The sequence below is a fragment of the Nycticebus coucang genome, chromosome 4, assembly GCF_027406575.1.
Source record: "Nycticebus coucang isolate mNycCou1 chromosome 4, mNycCou1.pri, whole genome shotgun sequence".
In the NCBI taxonomy this organism is placed as follows: domain Eukaryota; kingdom Metazoa; phylum Chordata; class Mammalia; order Primates; family Lorisidae; genus Nycticebus; species Nycticebus coucang.
Window position 1 is genome coordinate 148,031,527 of NC_069783.1, and position 18,464 is coordinate 148,049,990.

An 18,464-nucleotide genomic window follows, 5' to 3' on the forward strand; every position below is an offset into this window, starting at 1 on the left:
AAACTGATTGAGGCCATCTACAGCAAATCCATAGCCAATATCGTATTGAATGCAGTTAAATTGAAATCATTTGCACTCAGAACAGGAACCAGACAAGGCTGCCCATTGTCTCCATTGCTCTTTAACATTGTAATGGAGGTTTTAGCCATTGCAATTAGGGAAGAAAAGGCGATCAAAGGTATCCATATAGGGTCAGAAGAAATCAAACATTTGCTCTTCACAGATGATATGATTGTTTATCTGGAAAACACCAGGGATTCTACTACAAAACTCTTAGAAGTGATCAAGGAATACAGCAGCATCTCAGGTTACAAAATCAACATTCATAAATCGGTAGCCTTTATATATACCAACCATAGTCAAGCTGAAGAAACAATTAAGTACGCTATTTATTCACAGTACTGCCAAAGAGATGAAATATTTGAGAGTTTATCTAACAAAGGACGTGAAAGATCTCTATAAAGAGAACTATGAAACTCTAAGAAAAGAAATAGCTGAAAATGTTAACAAATGGAAAAATATACCATGCTCATGGCTGGGAAGAATCAACATTGTTAAAATGTTCATACTTCCCAAAGCAATATACAATTTTAATGCAATCCCTATTAAAGCTCCACTGTCATACTTTAAAGATCTTGAAAAAATAATACTTTTTTTTTTTTATATGGAATCAGAAAAAACATCGAATAGCCAAGACATTACTCAAAAATAAAAACAAAGCAGGAGGAATCATGCTACCGGGCCTCAGACTATACTATAAATCGATAGAGATCAAAACAGCATGGTACTGGCACAAAAACAGAGAAGTAAATATCTGGAAAAGAATAGAGAACCAAGAGATGAATCCACCAGCTTAACATTATGTGATCTTTGACAAGGCAATTAAAAATATTCAGTGGGTAAAAGATTCCCTATTTAACAAATGGTGCTGGGCGAACTGGCTGGCAACCTGTAGAAGACTGAAACTGGACCCATACCTTTCACCATTAACTAAGATAGACTCTCACTGGGTTAAAAATTTAAATTTAAGACATAAAACTATAAAAATACTAGAAGAAAGTGCATGAAAACCTGTTTCAAGAAAACCCTTGAAAAAATTGGTCTGGGTGAGCATTTTATGAGGCGGACTCCCCGGGCAATTGAAGCAGCTTCAAAAATACACTACTGCGACCCGATCAAACTAAAAAGCTTCTGCACAGCCAAGAACACAGTAAGTAAAGCAAGAAGACAGCCCTCAGAATGGAAGAAGATATTTGCAGGTTATGTATCCGACAAAGGTTTAATAACCAGAATCCACAGAGAACTCACATGTATCAGCAAGAAGAGAACAAGTGATCCCATTGCAGGCTGGGCAAGGGACTTGAAGAGAAACTTCTCTGAAGAAGATAGGCGCATGGCCTACAGACATATGAAAAAATGCTCATCATCTATAATCATTAGAGAAATGCAAATCAAAACTACTTTGAGATATCATCTAACTCCAGTAAGATTAGCCCATATCACAAAATCCCAAGAGCAGAGATGTTAGCCTGGATGTGGAGAAAAGGGAACACTTCTACACTGCTGGTGGGAATGCAAATTAATTCATTCCTTTTGGAAAGATGTTTGGAGAACACTTAGAGATCTAAAATAGATATGCCATTCAATCCTATAATTCCTGTACCAGGTATATACCCAGAAGACCAAAAATCACACTAAAACAAAGATATGTGTACCAGAATGTTTACTGCATTCCAATTCATAATTGCTAAGTCATAGAAAAAGCCGAAGTGCCCATCGATCCATGAATGGATTAATAAATTGTGGTATATGTACACCATGGAATATTATGCAGCCTTAAAGAAAGATGGAGACTTTACCTCTTTCATGTTTACATGAATGGAGCTAAAACACATTCTTCTTAGTAAAGTATCTCAGGAATCAAAGAAAAAGTATCCAATGTACCAAGGCCTACTATGAAACTAATTTATGGCTTTTATATGAAAGCTATAACCCAGTTATAACCCAAGAATATGAGGAAGGGGGAGAGGGAGGAGAGGGAGGGAGGGAGGGAGGAAGGAGGTGGAGGGAGCGTGACTGGTGGGATTACACCTGTGGTGCATCTTACAACGGTACATGCAAAACTTAGTAAATGTAGAATGTAAATGTCTTAACACAATAACTAAGAAAATGCCAGGAAGGTTATGTTAACCAGTGTGATGAAAATATGTCAAACGGTCTATAAAACTATAGTGTATGGTGCCCCATGATGGCATTAATGTACACAGTTATGATTTAATAAAAAAAGGGGGGGCATAATGGAGTGAGCCCCAGTAACAGGCGGGCCACAGGCCTCTTGGGGACTTACCGTGTGCCACTTGCCATCACTGAGCAGCACGAAGTGGGATACCTTTGTTCTGCCTTTGCCGAGATCAAAGATGAAGTGGAGGCCGCTGCCGTGCAGCTGCAGCGTGGCATAGTCCACCTGGTTCTGGTGAGCCACGTAGCAGACAAGGCCACTGGAGGTGAAGGTGCGGAGGCTCAGCTGCACCGAGAATTTGGGGGACAGGAGCCTTACTCAGGAAGGAGTAACCTCAGAGAGAGAAGCTGAAAGTCCTTCCAGCATTTACGTGGAACATCTCAGGAGAGGCATCGTCCATTCATTCACGCACACGTTCATTTAATAAATGGTTAGCATGTCCCTGAGTCTTCCAGAGCTTTTCTGGGATGAAGATAGAGCAATGAACAAAGAGGGCGATCCCTTCTCCTGGTACTGACACCAGAGATGCATCAGGGAGCCATGGTTTCATCTGACAGAGGCTCCACTAAGTAGTCAGACAATTCTGGAAGATGCTACTTCAGCTGAGAGCTTTCCAAAGCAGCAAGCCCCACAGAGCTGAGCAGGAAAAGTCGTCACCCTGGGTGAGGGTGACACAGAGGCCGTCGAATTAATTTGCTTATGGTCAGCTGCCAGGAACTCCACCTGTGGCCACGTGGGGATGGAGGGAAGTGGCATCAGGCCTTTCTCAGAGGGACTACCATGGTCAGTCGCTGGAGCACACAGGGAAAGAGGGAGGGAGGGGCTCCTCTGTCCTGCTGGGGAGGAGCTGGGTATATTCGGACTTTATTTTAAACACAGTGGGAAGTTACAGGTTTAGAGGAGGAAGTGAGTGTGACTTGATTGACATGTTTAAAAGATCCTCTGGTGTGAAGAACAAGTCAGGTGAAACAGGGTCACCAGGCAGCTGTCACAATGGTCCACACGGACAAGGGGGCTTGCTTAGACCAGGTGGCAGTGGGGACACAGAGGAGCTGAACTGATGCAGGGAAAGTTCTGGAGAAAGAAGTAAGAGGGGTCGCTGACAGACTTGGTTCAGGGAGTGAAAAAAAATAGTAAAATAATCTGTAGGTCTAGGCTTTGGTGCTGACATGGTAAAGAGCAGCAGGGCAGGTCTGGGGAGGAGGGAAGTCCCTGCTGCTGGGTGAGGCTCACTGTCCCTGTACCCCTGAATCCCCCCAGAGGTGTCACAAAGGACAGGAGGGTATTTCCCTATCTAGGTGGTATTTTAAAACCACTGGAACTCAGCCACCCCAGGAGGATGTGTGGGATGGACCAGGCAAAGGAGACTGAGTGAGGCACAGGCAGAGAGCCAGGGGGCCGTGACGGGGGTCCAGGAGAGCCAGGCTGAGTGGCCAGCAAGTCAGTTTGAGAGCCCAGAGGGAAGCAGGGGAGGCTGATTGAGTGGTTAGAGGAGGGAATGATCCCTGATGGAAGGACAGACAGCCACGTAAGGCCACTCTTCCAGAAGCCCTGCTGTGAGACAGAGCTACACTACAGGACATGTGTGTGGAGGTGGGTGTCAAGCCTCCGGGGGAGTCTGTCTCAGAAGTTAGGGTTCTAGAGTGGGGACAGAGCACAGCGGTGCCAGCAGACCCCTTATCCATGGTTATCCACAGTCAACCAAGGCAGCAGGTCCACGTGTCTACGCCACCTGCGTGCTCACTCAGTAGTTTTGCTTTGGTCCTCAGATCACCTGTAGTGGATCACACTGCTTGTGTTCCAGGCACCCTTGTTTTACTGAACAATTGCCCCATAGCACAACAGGAGTGATGCCAACATATCCTTTTAGTTGGCTCCATTAATAGCTACTTGTTGTTACTCTCTTCCTGTGCCTAACTTATAAATTCAACTTTATAATAGGTGTGCACATATAGGAGAAAACAGTGCATGGAGGGTTCAGTACCATCCGTGGTTTCAGGCTTCCACGGAGGTCTCAGGATGAGCGTCCCCTGCACAGGCACAGATGCTGGAGCCACAAGGCCAGGTTTGAACCCAGCTCTACCATTTACTGTCTATGTGACTTTGAGCTCCCTGTGCCTCCATGTCTTTACCTATAAAATAATGATAACAAGAATATCTTCCGGCCAGCATGGTGGCTCACGCCTGTAATCCCAGCACTCTGGGAGGTTGAGGCAGGTGGATTGTCTGAGCTCAAAGGTTCAAGACCAGCCTGAGCCAGAGCAAGACTTTGTCTTTGAAAATAGCCAGGCATTGTGCTGGGCACCTGTAGTCCCAGCTACTTGAGGCAAGGGAATCACTTGAGCCCAAGAGGTTGAAGTTGCTGTGAGCTATGACACCACGGTACTCTACCCAGGCAACAAAGTGAGACTCTGTCTCAAAGAACAAAAAAAAAAACCCAACTTCCTCATATGGTAACTGTCACAAGTATATCTTGTTATCTGAGTGAAATAGCGAGCTGATATCCAGTACAGGGGTTTGCTGCTCTTCTATGACTGAGGATAGAAGGCTGACGGGGCTGTGTCTGGTGGGAGTCATGCATTAGGGAGGGAGGACTGGCTTCTGCACATGTCCGAGTGAGGAGACGAGTAATGGGGTCCAGAGGGCAGAACCCTCCATCCATGCAGCAGAAGGGACTCAGGGCCAGGAACAAAGCCAGCGGCTGTTCTTTTTGGTAGTGGACAGGGGGAGTTCTGTCCTCTCAATGAGGCAAGTCACTAGCTGGGGTGTGAAGAGAGGTCGGGGGGTACGTAAGGCTTTGACATAGAAAAGTTATGAGTGGCGCAGTGGCTTCTGCCTGAAATCACAGCACTGTGGAAGACTGAGGCAGGAGGATTTCTTGAGCTCAGGAGTTCAAGACCAGCCTGAGGAAGAGGAAGACCCCGTCTGTACTAAAAATAGGTGAACGAGCTGGGCTTTGTGGTGGGTACCTCTAGTCCCTGCTACTCAGAAGACTGAGGCAGGAGGATTGCTTGAGTCCAGGAGTTTGAGGTTGCTGTGAGCTATGACACCATGGCACTACAGACTGGGGCAACTGAGTGAGACTGTCTCAAAAAACAAAAGTGAGCAGTGATGAGTAAGGAGTTATGGAAAATAAACCGTGAGGACACTGGGGAATGCGCCAGCTCTCCACACAGTTTGGAGGCTCTGCCTGAGATTGGTGGCCATGGAGTTGAAGTCAGACCAGCCTGGGTCCCAGCATGGAGAAGGCGAAGTGCTGGGTTTCACCTGGGCTCCTGCAGTGGAGCAGCTGGGTGGTGGTGGTGAGGGAGTTTGCAGTGGCACACTTGTGACAGTGGCCTGGACCCCCTCAGAAGGAGATGAAGCCTAGAGGCCTCCACATCACGGAAGCACTGTAGGACCAGGAAGGGGAAAGATGAGGAGGAAGATGTTGGCTAGCAGGAGGCTGCTACAGTCCAGACTGGGAAGGGGGACAGACTCTTATAAAGAAGTCACAGGTCTGCCTGTGGGAGCAGCTGGACCCAGAACACTGAAAGGTTAGGGGCACGGAGGCTGGTGAAGTCCCAGAGAGCAAAGGCAGGAGCTGCAAAAGAGTGAAGGTAAGCCTGGGTCTGAGCCGTGTGTGCAGGGAAAGGCCCAGAGTGCTGCAGGGCTGTGGGTAGGCCTGGGGTGATCTGAGGGCTGGGAGACAGAGGAGCTGCAGGCCTGGAGATCAGTGGAACAGCAGGATTCCCAGCAGGTGCAAAGGCCATAGGAACATGGAGCACTACAGATTTGGGGGCCATAGTGAAACATTTGGGGAGACAACTGAATCTGACTAGTGAATGCTCAAAGTAGAAGGGAGTGGAAGGCCAGATGATGCTTGATCCGGGCTTGGGATTCCAGAAGGAAGACTGATTCAGACAGCCACATGCCTCCCTACATACACAGAGGGGCAGTAAGCTTCCGACATCCAGGAGGGGTAAGGCGGAGCCCACAGCAGCCCCACTTAACCACGGTTAAGGCGTAGGGTCTGTACCCACACTGCTCCTGTCTCTGCCTTTACACAGCTGCTGTTTGGTTGCAAGTCAGCCCCCAATCATCAAATGAAAACGTTCTTTTGGAGAAGACCCTGTTGCTGAAGAACAGCCCTATGACTCATTCATCCATGAGACACGCCCCATAGGGACCCCAGAACAATACCTACCTCTTCCTGATGCCAGACTGATTGAAAGGCAATGCCACGTGGCTGCTCTGCGTCAGGCCGAACTGGTGAGTGCTGGGCACGTACTCTAGAGGGGCGTAAACTGCACACTGCTCCTGAAAGGGACGCATGGGGACACTCAGCCACCCGCAGCCACGGCCCTGCTAACACGTGTTTCTTCCATGAGGAAAACACCTCAGAAGCCATCATTTCAGGGCACAGCACCATGAATGGGTGTCCGCACTCCCTTCATCTTCAGTTTCGGTGAGGCCCTGTTCAGCCCTTACCTCTCACATTAATCAGATGATTAGACAGAGGTGCCTGAAGCCATCTCAAGTTCACTTAAATTCAAAGGGATGCTGAAGTCCCTCTCCCAATTTTCAACAGCCCTAAGGGCAGAGGCCTTGCCATGTTCTCTCCACCCCCATCATGGTCCAGGTCTTTGGGAATGGCCCTGAGGACACAGCAGCCCAGGGTCCATGCAGCACAGGCACCGGGGAAACTGGAAGAGCCCACAGGTGTCGGGTCTCACAGGTCTCACGAGGCTCAGGGTTCTATGCATCTGAGTTCACATCGACAGGAACAAGGTGCAGATAAGAGAAGTGGGTGGGAAGAGCTCCTAGACCCTGGGGCAGGGGATAGGGACCCAGGGACAGGGCCACAGCGTGTTCAGGCTGCCAGACCGTGCCCAAGGCAGATGCCACCACAAAAAACCATCGTGAACTCAAAGACAGGCCTTGCTTGGAAAGCACTGCTTTGGGTCAATTGCATCATCTTTTAAATTATTCGAGTGCACGCTTTGGACCAAGAAATAGAAGGGGGATAAAATGGAAAATAACAGCGATTGCCATTAAAAACTGCTTGCCCCAAACTGGCTTTTCCTAAGTGAATTAAATCTCTTCAAAATTTTTTTAAGCAATGAAGGTATGTACAATGGCTTACATTAAGTACATATTTTCATGATTTCCTGCTTATATCTAAACCAGTGTTTCAACCTTTTTTATCTCAGAGCATACTCCAAACTAGACTAAACTTCCGTGGCACACTTAAATTATGTTGATGAAAAATGAGTAACAAAAAGAATATACTTACTGTGCTTTGAGCTTCTTTCAAAAATAATTTAATTCATGATCTTTAAAAATTTTCCCAGTATGCCTAAGATCCTGTCACGGCACACCGGATGAAAATCACTGATCTAGGCTGGGGGTGTGGCTCATGCCTGTAATCCCAGCACTCTGGGAGGCCAAGAAAGGTAGGTGGATTGACTGAGCTCAGGAGCTCCAGACCAGCCTGACCAGCCTGACCAAGGGGCTGGTCTCTACCCCACCTCTACTAAAAATAGAAAAACTAGCTGGGCGCTGTAACAGGTGCCTGTAGTCCCAGCTACTTGGGAAGCTGAGGCAAGAGGATGGCTTAAATCCAAGAGGTTAAGGTTGCTATGAGCTATGATGACACCATGGCATTCAACCCAGGGTGACAGAGTGAGACTCTGTCTCACACACACCCCCAAAAGAGAGAAAATCACTGATCTAAAGTGATAATAAATCCTTCTAGGACCTTTGCCAAAAAGCTTGCTGTGTGTCAGTTAGGGTCCCTGAGCATTGGGGCCTGCGACCCAGAAATGATGGGCCATGTCACCCATCAGTTTGCTGGGAGCACCTTCCAACACCCTGTGCTGCTCTGATTGTTATCACGGCCCCAGCTCCTCCTCTCGCAATACCTTTATCACCAGGCCCTATTTTAACCCCCTCTGGCCTCCTCTTGCCTTTTTTGACAGGACCTGAGGAACATCATTAAGGAGGCTGCTCTCACTGGGAACATCTGGGGCTCTGGCAGGCGCTCCCCGTCCTCGCCAAGAAAAGCCAGTTTAGGCCTTTGTGCAAGCAAGCAGGTGTCCAAGTCCACTTCTTCAGAGCCAACTGTGCTGGTGAAATCCAAAAGTCTAGACACAAACAAGGGAGAGTTTCAAAATTAGGATATCACAAACCAGTACCTGTGTCATGTGATTAGTGTACAATTAAAATCCATAAGAAACAATGAATCAGGCGGCACGTGTGGCTCAAGGAGTAGGGCGCCGGTCCCATATGCTGGAGGTGGCGGGTTCAAACCCACCCCTGGCCAAAAACCACAAAAATAAATAAATAAATAAATAAATAAATAAATAAAAAAGAAACAATGAATCTGTTTCTCGTGGAGTGATCAGAGTGACCATCCTTCACCATGCCTGAGAGTCTGAACAGATCATGTTATACACAGGGATGTCCCAAAAGTCATCAAACATAAAAAAAAGGGAAATTATAGCTGAATGCATCTTTATTCATAAAATATTCATTACACAATTTTACAAAATATTTACAAAATATTCTCTACATGTTGGCCACCTTTTTGTAAAATTTTGTAATGAACATTTTGTAAATAAAGGTATATTTAGCTATAATTTTCCACTTTTCCTATGCATGGTGACTTTTGGGACACCTGGTACTTTCTTGTTTGATGCTTCTTGAAACACCACCCCAGGCCCTTCCTGTGCGCCCTGCGACAGCCGCTCCAGAGCTGACACACTTCCTGCAGCCTTCACTGGGCTGCCCTATGGCCACGTTCATGCTCTGGTTTCCACCTGTCTGCATAGTGGCCTCAGCTAAACACAAGGGAGGTCGTGGGCTTCTCTTGTCACACGCCCCTTCACTATGCAGCTCCAGCACCAAGTCCTGCACCTGCATGTGACCCTGTGGCACTTTCCTGGACATGCCTGGGAACCACAAGAGATGTGGAGTCCACAGCCTCATAGCTTTAAGGAGCATGAAGATGACTCTCCAGTGAGGGAAAGAATGAACAGACAACAGGTGACTAAATATAAGTCTATAGAAATAGCTAAACCAAGGCTCTGACATTGTAAATATGTTGAAACCCATGAATACATTTGTATTCTTGCCAGGTTCAGGGACCCATAAGAGGTCATTTCATGGGGAAAGACGCTGTGATCATGAAAGGTCCAAGTCCTTGCTAAAGATCGAGTGGCAAGTCAGTGGTTTGGCGGGAGAGATCCCAATCTCATCAGCTCACATCCAGTTTCCCCCAGGCAAAAATGGCCCTGCAGGACAGAGCATGCGTTGGGTCTGCTCAGCACGCTGACCATGGGCAGAGGGTCAGCAAGGAGGAATGAATCATCACAAGCCCACCACACATGGGATGGAGGCTTCCAGTTCTTAATTATACAGTAATTGCTTTCAGGGGAACCATTAACAATCTGAAGCTGCTAGTAGCCTAATTGTGAAAACAATGCAGAAATTTGTATTACAAAATCTGTCTTCTTTTAAATGCTTGTCAAAAATATATTTAACCCCAGCTATTTATGGATAATTGTGTGTGGAGCTAATGTTCCTCATTTATTTGAAAGTGAGGTGACTGTACCTGTCAATCATTTGAATCCAATAAAGTCCATTTGTGGGGATTTCTATGATAGACAAAGGGGGTTCATATGTTCTTCAGGAACTGATAAAATTTTAGGCAATCTCAAACAGCAACATTAGACTGCAGGTTAGCGTTAGCACTCACTGTTGAAGGTCAGAAAATGCAAAAACATGCAGAGAGCACAGTTTCACTTACTCCAGGTTAAAGATCAGGTTTCTGATGCAGCCATGGAACGAACGAGCTTCTCATTCTGAGCACCGAGGTCCCCTCACCCTCAGGAATGCCCCCTATGTACAGGTTGGACACATTTATAGTCCTGCTTTCTGCTAATGGACCCAAGTTCATTTCCACAGGATTGGTCTCATCCAATTTAACAGTGATAATTCTAAAAGATCAAAGGAGAAAATAAATGAAAATCTTTAACTATAGTAAAACAATGGCCCAATTTTAACACACAATCCCAGCAAAGTTCTTACTGAATAATAGAAGTTCCTGGAACACAAATTTTAATATGACGTGTCAGAGCAAAAAGGTGAATCTTAAAGATTAAAACTTACAACTGAAAATTCTTCAGCAATGAGTGCAAAGTTAACAAAAATCATTGAATTTGACTGCGTTTTTGACAGTAGTTTTCTTTTACCTCTTTACCTATGATGAAAATGTCCAGTATACTTTTCAAATGTTTGCTCTAGAGTTCTGGAGGGAAATATACAGGAATGTTGACATAACCTACTTACTACTGAAATATTTACTATTGATATAATACCATTTATTAACGCCACAATGCTCTTTGCCACAGAATTAATCCAATATAATTTATATTGAGTTTCAAAAAAGGGCAAGGATAAAGTTGTTCAATTATAGAAATAGCACAAACATCTCATAAGGAGCTGTCTGCAAGGTTTGGCTTCTAGAACTATTTGGAATGCTAATCATGCCAGTCATTTAACTACACAGGGTGCCAGGACAATGTTTCTGCTGGAAGCCCTGGTGAGGTCCCCACCCCCTCATGACACACGCCTTGCTGTGGGGACAGTACCTATCCAAGGAGATGGAATGCGGCTGTCCATCGCTGTAGGTGCCTGTGGGAGAGTGTAGGAGGGCTTTCCTCAGGCTGGACCTGTCCCCAAGACTGATGTGAACCTCAACATGGCCCTGAATCAGCAGAATGGAGAAGAAGGGCTGGGGGCAGGAGTGCGCAGAGAATTAGCCAGAATAAAGCTCGTAAGTATAGGATTTAAAAAATTTCCATCATACAAAGGCAACGTGGGAATATTAACATCAAGCAAGCAATTCCTTAAGACTCTCATCATTGAACACAACTATTTTAAATTTATCATGTTACTTTCTAATCCCTTCATGTAATTTACATTCTGCCTTATGCTGTTACCACTACACATACCACCACACGTCTCCATTTCTGCATTGCCTTCACACGGATTCTTTATTGCTACATTATGTACAATAAGTAGACAGATTATAAATTTGTCTCTTTGATCAATAACATTTAAAGTAGTTTCAATTTTTTAATAATTGTTTATTATCATCCATATGAATATTTAAATTTTTTTGCCCGTGAAATTGTTTCTAACATTTCTAAAAGTGGAAATAAAGTTTGACAATGTTTAAAGCTCTTAAAATCATTTTGCCATATTGAACATAGGTGTAACAGTTCATAATGCCACCAGCAGAACTGGAATGGGGGTGTTTCCCAATACCCTTGTTACTACTGGACAATATTACTCTGTTTTTGCTGGCTCAGAAAACAGTCTGGCAGGTCTTCCAAAAGTCAAACATACAGTTACCATATGACCAACAGCTCTTCTCCTAGGTATGCACTCAGAAGACTTGAAAACAGGGCCTCAAACACTTCCTGGCAGCATTATTCATAATAGCCAAAAAGCAGAAATCACCCCATGTATCAAGGAAGCAAATGATTAACTGTGAGAGGTGCACACAGTGGGATACTAGTCAGCCATAAAAAGGAATAAAGATCTGGGCGGCGCCTGTGGCTCAAAGGAGTAGGGCACCGGCCCCATATGCTGGAGGTGGCAAGTTCAAACCCAGCCCCAGCCAAAAATAAAAGAATGAAGAATTAAGACCTTACATACGACGGTGTGGACATACTCAAAGACGGGCTAGGTGAAGGACACGAGGATCACACCTGGTGTGACTCTATTCATATGGAACATCCAGAACAGGCAAATCTATCCTTAGAGACAAAATGCAGGGGTGGGGAGAGAGGGGCACAGGGAGTGACTGCTTAATGGTCCCAGACTGCTATTTTGGGTGATGAAAATGTTTAGAAATAAACAGAGAAGGTGGCCTTGCGGCACTGTGGATGTGCTAAATGCTACTGACTTCTTTACTCTACAATGATTTTTATATAAATTTCAGGCTGGTTGTGGTGGCTCATGCCTGTAATCCTAGCACGCTAGGAGGCTGAGGTGGGGGGATTGCTTGAGCTCATGAGTTCGAGACAAGCCTGAGCAAAAGGTGAGACCTCGTCTCTACTAAAATAGAAAAACTGAGGCAGGAGGATCACTGGAGCCCAAGTTGAAGGTTGCTGTGAGCTGTGATGCCACAGCACTCTACCCAGGGTGACAGTTGAGACTCTGTCTCAAAAAAAAAAAAAAAAAAAAAATTCAGTTCAACTGAAGTTCAAGAAGAACTGAAAAAAATATTAAAAAAAGAAATGATCAATTGAGTCCCAAACCAATGTCAGTCCTTATCAGCCCTTCTTCGCCAAATGGCTTGTGACATGCTTGGCGTCTATAAACAGATGTCACATAACAGCTGTGTGACCTTGGGCACATAAACTGGGCTCTCTGAATCCGTTTCTTCTTCAACAAAATGTAAGCAGCAGCATCTGCCTTGCAGTGGCTGTGATCCTTACGCAGCAATGTCTGTAAAGTGTCTTGTACGGTAAAGAAGGTCCCCAGTACACTGCGGTAAGACAGGCTCCACTTCGTTAACACAATACACTAGCAATCTGTAAGTTTCTCCAAATCATGTGGCAGGTGCAAGTTTGAGCAGAGGGTAAGGTAAGTATCACCTACACTCCTAAAATGGAAAATAAACATGGCAACATGAATACGGAACCCTGTCATCTCTCCTCTCCTGGCGCTCGCTCCCTGTGCTCATCACAGGCTATGACTCTCTTGCTGCTCTTTCTTTCTTTCTTTTTTTTAAGAGACAGAGTCTCACTTTATTGCCCTCGCTACAGCACCATGGTGTCACAGCTCACAGCAACCTCCAACTCCTGGGCTTAGGTGATTTTCTTGCCTCAGCCTCCCAGGTAGCTGGGAGTACAGGCACGCACCACAAAACCCGGTTATTTTTTTGTTAAAGTTTGGCCAGAGCTGGGTTTGAACCCGCCACCCTCGTATATGGGGCCGGCACTCTACCGACGGAGCCACAGGTGCCGCCCCTTGCTGCTCTTTCAATCCTTTCAAATTGTTCAAGCAGTGTGTTTCAACCTTTTTTATCTCATGTCATACTTGAACCTATAGTTAAACTTCCACAGCATAATGAAATTATGTTGATCAAAAAAAAGTAAAGAAAGAATATACTCACCGTGCTTTAAACTTCTTTGGAAAATAATTTAATTCATGATCTTTAAAATTTTTCACAGTACTCTGTGAAAATACTCTGTATTTTCAACTATAGCAGATGTAGAAAACCCTGTCTTAGAGCAGTAGACTGAAGATCTGAACAGCACGGGAGGACTGCTGTTTCAGCCTTAGAATGAAAACTAAGGGCCAAGACGCATGGAGGACAACTCAGTGTGTGCTGGCCCAATGTGTTTTCACAAAAATTACAGGTGGATGGCAAGTGTCTTTTCCTAAGTCACTGGACAAGAAGGATGGATTGCACAGCACAGGACATCACTGATTCATAAGGGAATGGAACTCAGCAATGTAACTTTTACTTATTACAAATACATACTCATAAACAACCAGGAACACACCAAAAGTTTAGGAGCATGCAGCTGGGCGGCAGGGGAACTACTCACCACGTGGGCCTGCCCAGGACTCTGCAGCTCCGCATCCCTGCCAAGGGCAGCCAGGATGATGCCACTGCTGTTCTTGGTAGCAAATATGGCCAGCAATTCCAATTCTGGGGTCAAAGACTTGGATGGCAACTCAACGTAGCTGCCTCTCAAGAGGCTAACACTTCTGATGGGCTGGTCAGAGGGGATGAAGAGGAGCTGTGAGTTCCCAGCCACAGGCTGACTTCCCATTGCTGCTGGGCTTCCCCATTTTCTCCATTCTATCCACCCCGCTGGTTTAGATTTTGTTATGTTATTATTTTGCTAAATCAGTGGATATTTATAGAAACTCATTTTAACATCAATAAAAATGTTTCCTACCTCCAACATACAACCTTTTCTCACTCCATAGGAATTTCTGAGTAAATCAAAGGTCGACCTGGATACTTCCAGGTTTTTTTTTTTTTCTGTTGCATAATAAATGTATTCTTAAATATTGAGTAATAGTATAATAAACTTACATTTAAATCACTGTACAATATTGTGATCAATTTGATTATAATTTGGATTTTAGCTTCTCCATGGACTTTTCCTCATCCTTATTTCAGTTAATCAAGCTGTAATTGGTATTTTAATGCATAAAATATTAATTATAATGACCTTGATATTAATAATAATTATATACCTCAAAGTATTTTATGATTTTTATAAGAAAAATTAAGTTGCATTTAGCATAATGTTATTAGCATTAGAGGCATATTACACATCTAATATTAATTTAAAATGGAAATTATCCTGGATAGAGCCAGAGAACATTCTCACTAATAAAGTATCACAAGAATGGAAAAGCAAGTATACAAATGTACTTAATACTAATATGAAATCTGTAGATGAACAAATACACGAGCACATGAGAGAAAAAAACAATTAAACTCAAGTGAGGGGGAGGAAAGGGGTGGTGGGGGGAGTATGGAGGGAGATGGGTGTGCTCTCACGTAACAGGCACGATGTAAGCGTATATTGTGCTCTGGAGGAGGGGCACAACTACAACTTGGACTTTACCTAACAAATGCAAATAATGTAACCTAATTGTACCCTTTAAATCTGAAATTAAAAAAAAATTAAATTAAAAAATTAAATGTAATTTATATTCTACATATTTATTATTTTTTAAACTATACTTACTGCTCTGATTGTTCTAACAGAGAAAATTGAATTTATCACAAACTTAGGAGGAAAAATGCAAATTGGAAAGCATGAAATTTTTATTCTAATATAGCATCTCAATGTAAAAATGAGATAATAGGAGATAAGAAAAGGAAAAAATAAAAATTTCAACAAATTTTCATATTGTTAACCCTAGATGTACTACATGCTATTAATTTCAATGCCAAGTAGTTCATTCTATTTTCTAAACCTAATACCTAGAAGAAGGCTCAACAAAATTAATAGAACTTTTCATTTTAATGGAAATATATTACAATGAGAATGACTTTATGAATTCATTCTGGATGAATGATTAACACCTCATTCTTTTCACTTCCTCTGTTTGTAGGTAATGCAATAAATATTTGGTGCTCACTGAGTAGTTTATAATAAAAATAATATAAAAATTACAATATCTACTTCTCTCTTTTATTTTATTATTATTATAAATGCCCACCAACCCAGGAATGGACTAACAAGTTGTGGTATATGTATACCATGGAATACTATTTAGCTGTTAAAAAAAATGGAGACTTTACATCCTTCATGTTAACCTGGATGGAAGTGGAAGACATTATTCTTAGTAAAGCATCAGAAGAATGGAGAAGCATGAATCCTATGTACCTAATTTTGATATGAGGACAATTCATGACAATTAAGGTCGGGAGGGGAGGAAAAACAGAGAGAGGGAAGGAGGGAGAGGGGTGGGGATTGATGTGTGCCACACCTTCTGGGGGCAAGACATGATTGTAAGAGGGACTTTACCTAACAAATGCAATCAGTGTAACCTGGCTTATTGTACCCTCAATGAATCCCCAACAATAAAAAAAAAAAGTAAGTAATATAAAAAAAATAATATTTCCAGGTTCTTGATACAGCCCACATAGCTTTTGCTGGTGATTCCTTCCCTGCAGGGGAGGATGTGAGAAAAACCATAAGGAAATTTGGATTTCATAATGCCACTTTTGAAAGAAGGAATAAAAATGGACCTATATTTATAAAAAAAATCTGTTTCCATGGGCCACGCTGCAGAAACATCTAGGCCTCTCTTTAATAATGGTATTGATGGTAAGAACTTCAGGTCAAAGGAATACTCTCCTGAGGACTAGAGAAAGGGCTTAGTTAGACCAGTGAGTGTGGCCACTTTGATGGCTGCCTACAAACAAATACATTTAATATTTTAAGGGGAACTCACTTTAAGTTGTGACAATTTAAATACACTTATTAAAACACAGTCCAATTATAATAAAGGCAATACATTGTCATAAGGAAATTATAGCCCACAGGTTATAGTCCAGTCACCATGTAGTATAGAACATTTGCCTCTCATGAGGATAGGTGTAGGGGGTGCTAGGATCAGAGGCTAAAGACATCACGAGTTTCTGTCCATACTATGCACCCATGAAGTCTGTCCTAAAGGAAATAATTGCATTTGGGAAAGTCTGAGATTGCCCAAGACCCTATTTCTTAGCCTCCAAGTCAAAAGCATATTTTTCTTTCCAGAAGTTGCCCCATGCCTGGCTGGGGTCAGGCTCTCATTTCCAAACATGGAGACCGTTGACCATCTCCAAACTTCACGCATCAGCTAGTTACAAGAAAGCTTTGAAGTGAGGTGGTTTCCTCTTACAATGACAGCTTTTTTTTTTTTTTTGTCTATGTTAAATAATCAGCTGGGGACCTTTAAGCAACTGCATGATGGGCAAATTTCAACCTTTCTGGATCTTTGTTTCTTCCAACGTAAATAAGGAGGTGGGCCATGAAGATACTCAGGTGTCTTCTAACATGAACGTCTGGGGTCTGAACTCCTTTCCTTTTCTCCAGTGTCTACCCTGTGCCGTGTGGGCAAAGTACAGACATACCATGACACTGATGAAGACTCGGATGTTGATTCCTTGTAGCCACCTCTCACGAGGCTAAACTAACCACAGAAGGAACAGGGAATGACACTTGGGGTGGGATTCAGAGACATCCACAGTCCTGGCTCTGACTTTGCAAGTGACCAGCTCCCCAGAGGTTTCCAGTATTCGCATCTAAGACCAGGAAGTGACTGTGGTTGCAAACTGTGCTCCTGAGCCCTTTCCGGGATGCCTGGCAGAGGGGAGGGGCACAGTGGGAAGTGGACCCTGGGCTGCTCACTGCCACTGCATGGCTGCTCCTCTGTGTCACACATTGGCCTTTTGTAAAAGAACTGGGTCTAAAGACAAGGCACTGCCATGGATAATTTGGAAACCACTGGGCTGGGTGATCCAGATTAGACATTTGATGACTCTACTCCCCGGAAGCTATCTTGCCTTGATTGCTAGACTTACACAAATGACAAATGGGTTTAGGTAAATCATTAAAGTCACAAAGCTAAACGTGAATCACTGTTACAAAGGATTCCTTTGTCTCTCCTCTGACCCATTTCATCCGGGCTCTCGATGCTGGACTTTAAACTTCCACATACATTATTCATTCTAGCTCACAAAAGGGGAATCCAGAGAAGTCTGCGGAAAGCAGGATTACTTTTTTCCTGTAATGAAATTCTACTTTCTGACTCAGCGCCCATAGCACAGTGGTTATGGCACAGCCACATACACCGAGAGTGGCAGCCCGGGCCAACTAAACAACCGCAACAAAAAAATAGCTGGGCGTTGTGGCAGGCGCCGGTAGTCCCAGCTACTTGGGAGGCTGAGGCAACAGAATTGCTTAAGCCCAAGAGTTTGAGGTTGCTGTGAGCTGTGATGCCTCGGTAGTGAGGACAACATAGTGAGACCCTATCTCAAAAAAAAAAAAAAAAGAAAGAAAGAAATTATACTGTTCTGTTATTCTGTACTGGCCATGGCAGCTCATGGGTGGCTCTCAGCACTTTAGAAGGTCAAGGTAAGAGGATTCCTTGTGCCCAGGACTTCAACCCCAGACTGGGCAATAGTTAGACCCCCATCTCTACAAAAAGGAAAAAAAAGTAGGAGGCACAGTGATGCATGTCTGTTATTCCAGCTACTTAGGAGGCTGAGGCTCCTAAGCTCATCTGAATCCAAGAGTTTGAGTTTTCAGTAAGCTAGGCTGATGCCACTGTACTCTAATCCAGGCAACAGAGTAAGACCTTGTCTAAGAAAAAAAAAAAAAGAGAGAGAGAAAGAGAGAGATTCTACTACTTTAAAATGTCCAGGGACTGTGCCTGTGGCTCAGAGGGTAGGGTTCTGGCCCCATATACTGAGGGTGGCGGGTTCAAACCAGCCCCTGGCCAAACTGCAACAACAACAGAAAAATAGCCAGGAGTTGTGGCGGGTGCCTGTAGTTTCAGCTACTCAGGAGACTGAGGCAAGAGAATCGCCTAAATTCAGGAGTTGGAGGTTGCTGTGAGCCATGTAACACCACGACACTCTACCGAGGGCAATAAAGTGAGACTCTGTTTCTACAAAAATAAAAATAAAATAAAATGTCCAGATAGG

General features: G+C 43.9%; 1 pseudogene; it reads right to left on the minus strand.

The window, feature by feature from the left end:
- Nucleotides 1-14,076, minus strand: part of LOC128584492 (laminin subunit alpha-1-like) — a 36,040-nt pseudogene extending 21,964 nt beyond the window's left edge.
- Between the last annotated feature and the right edge of the window lie 4,388 nt (nucleotides 14,077-18,464).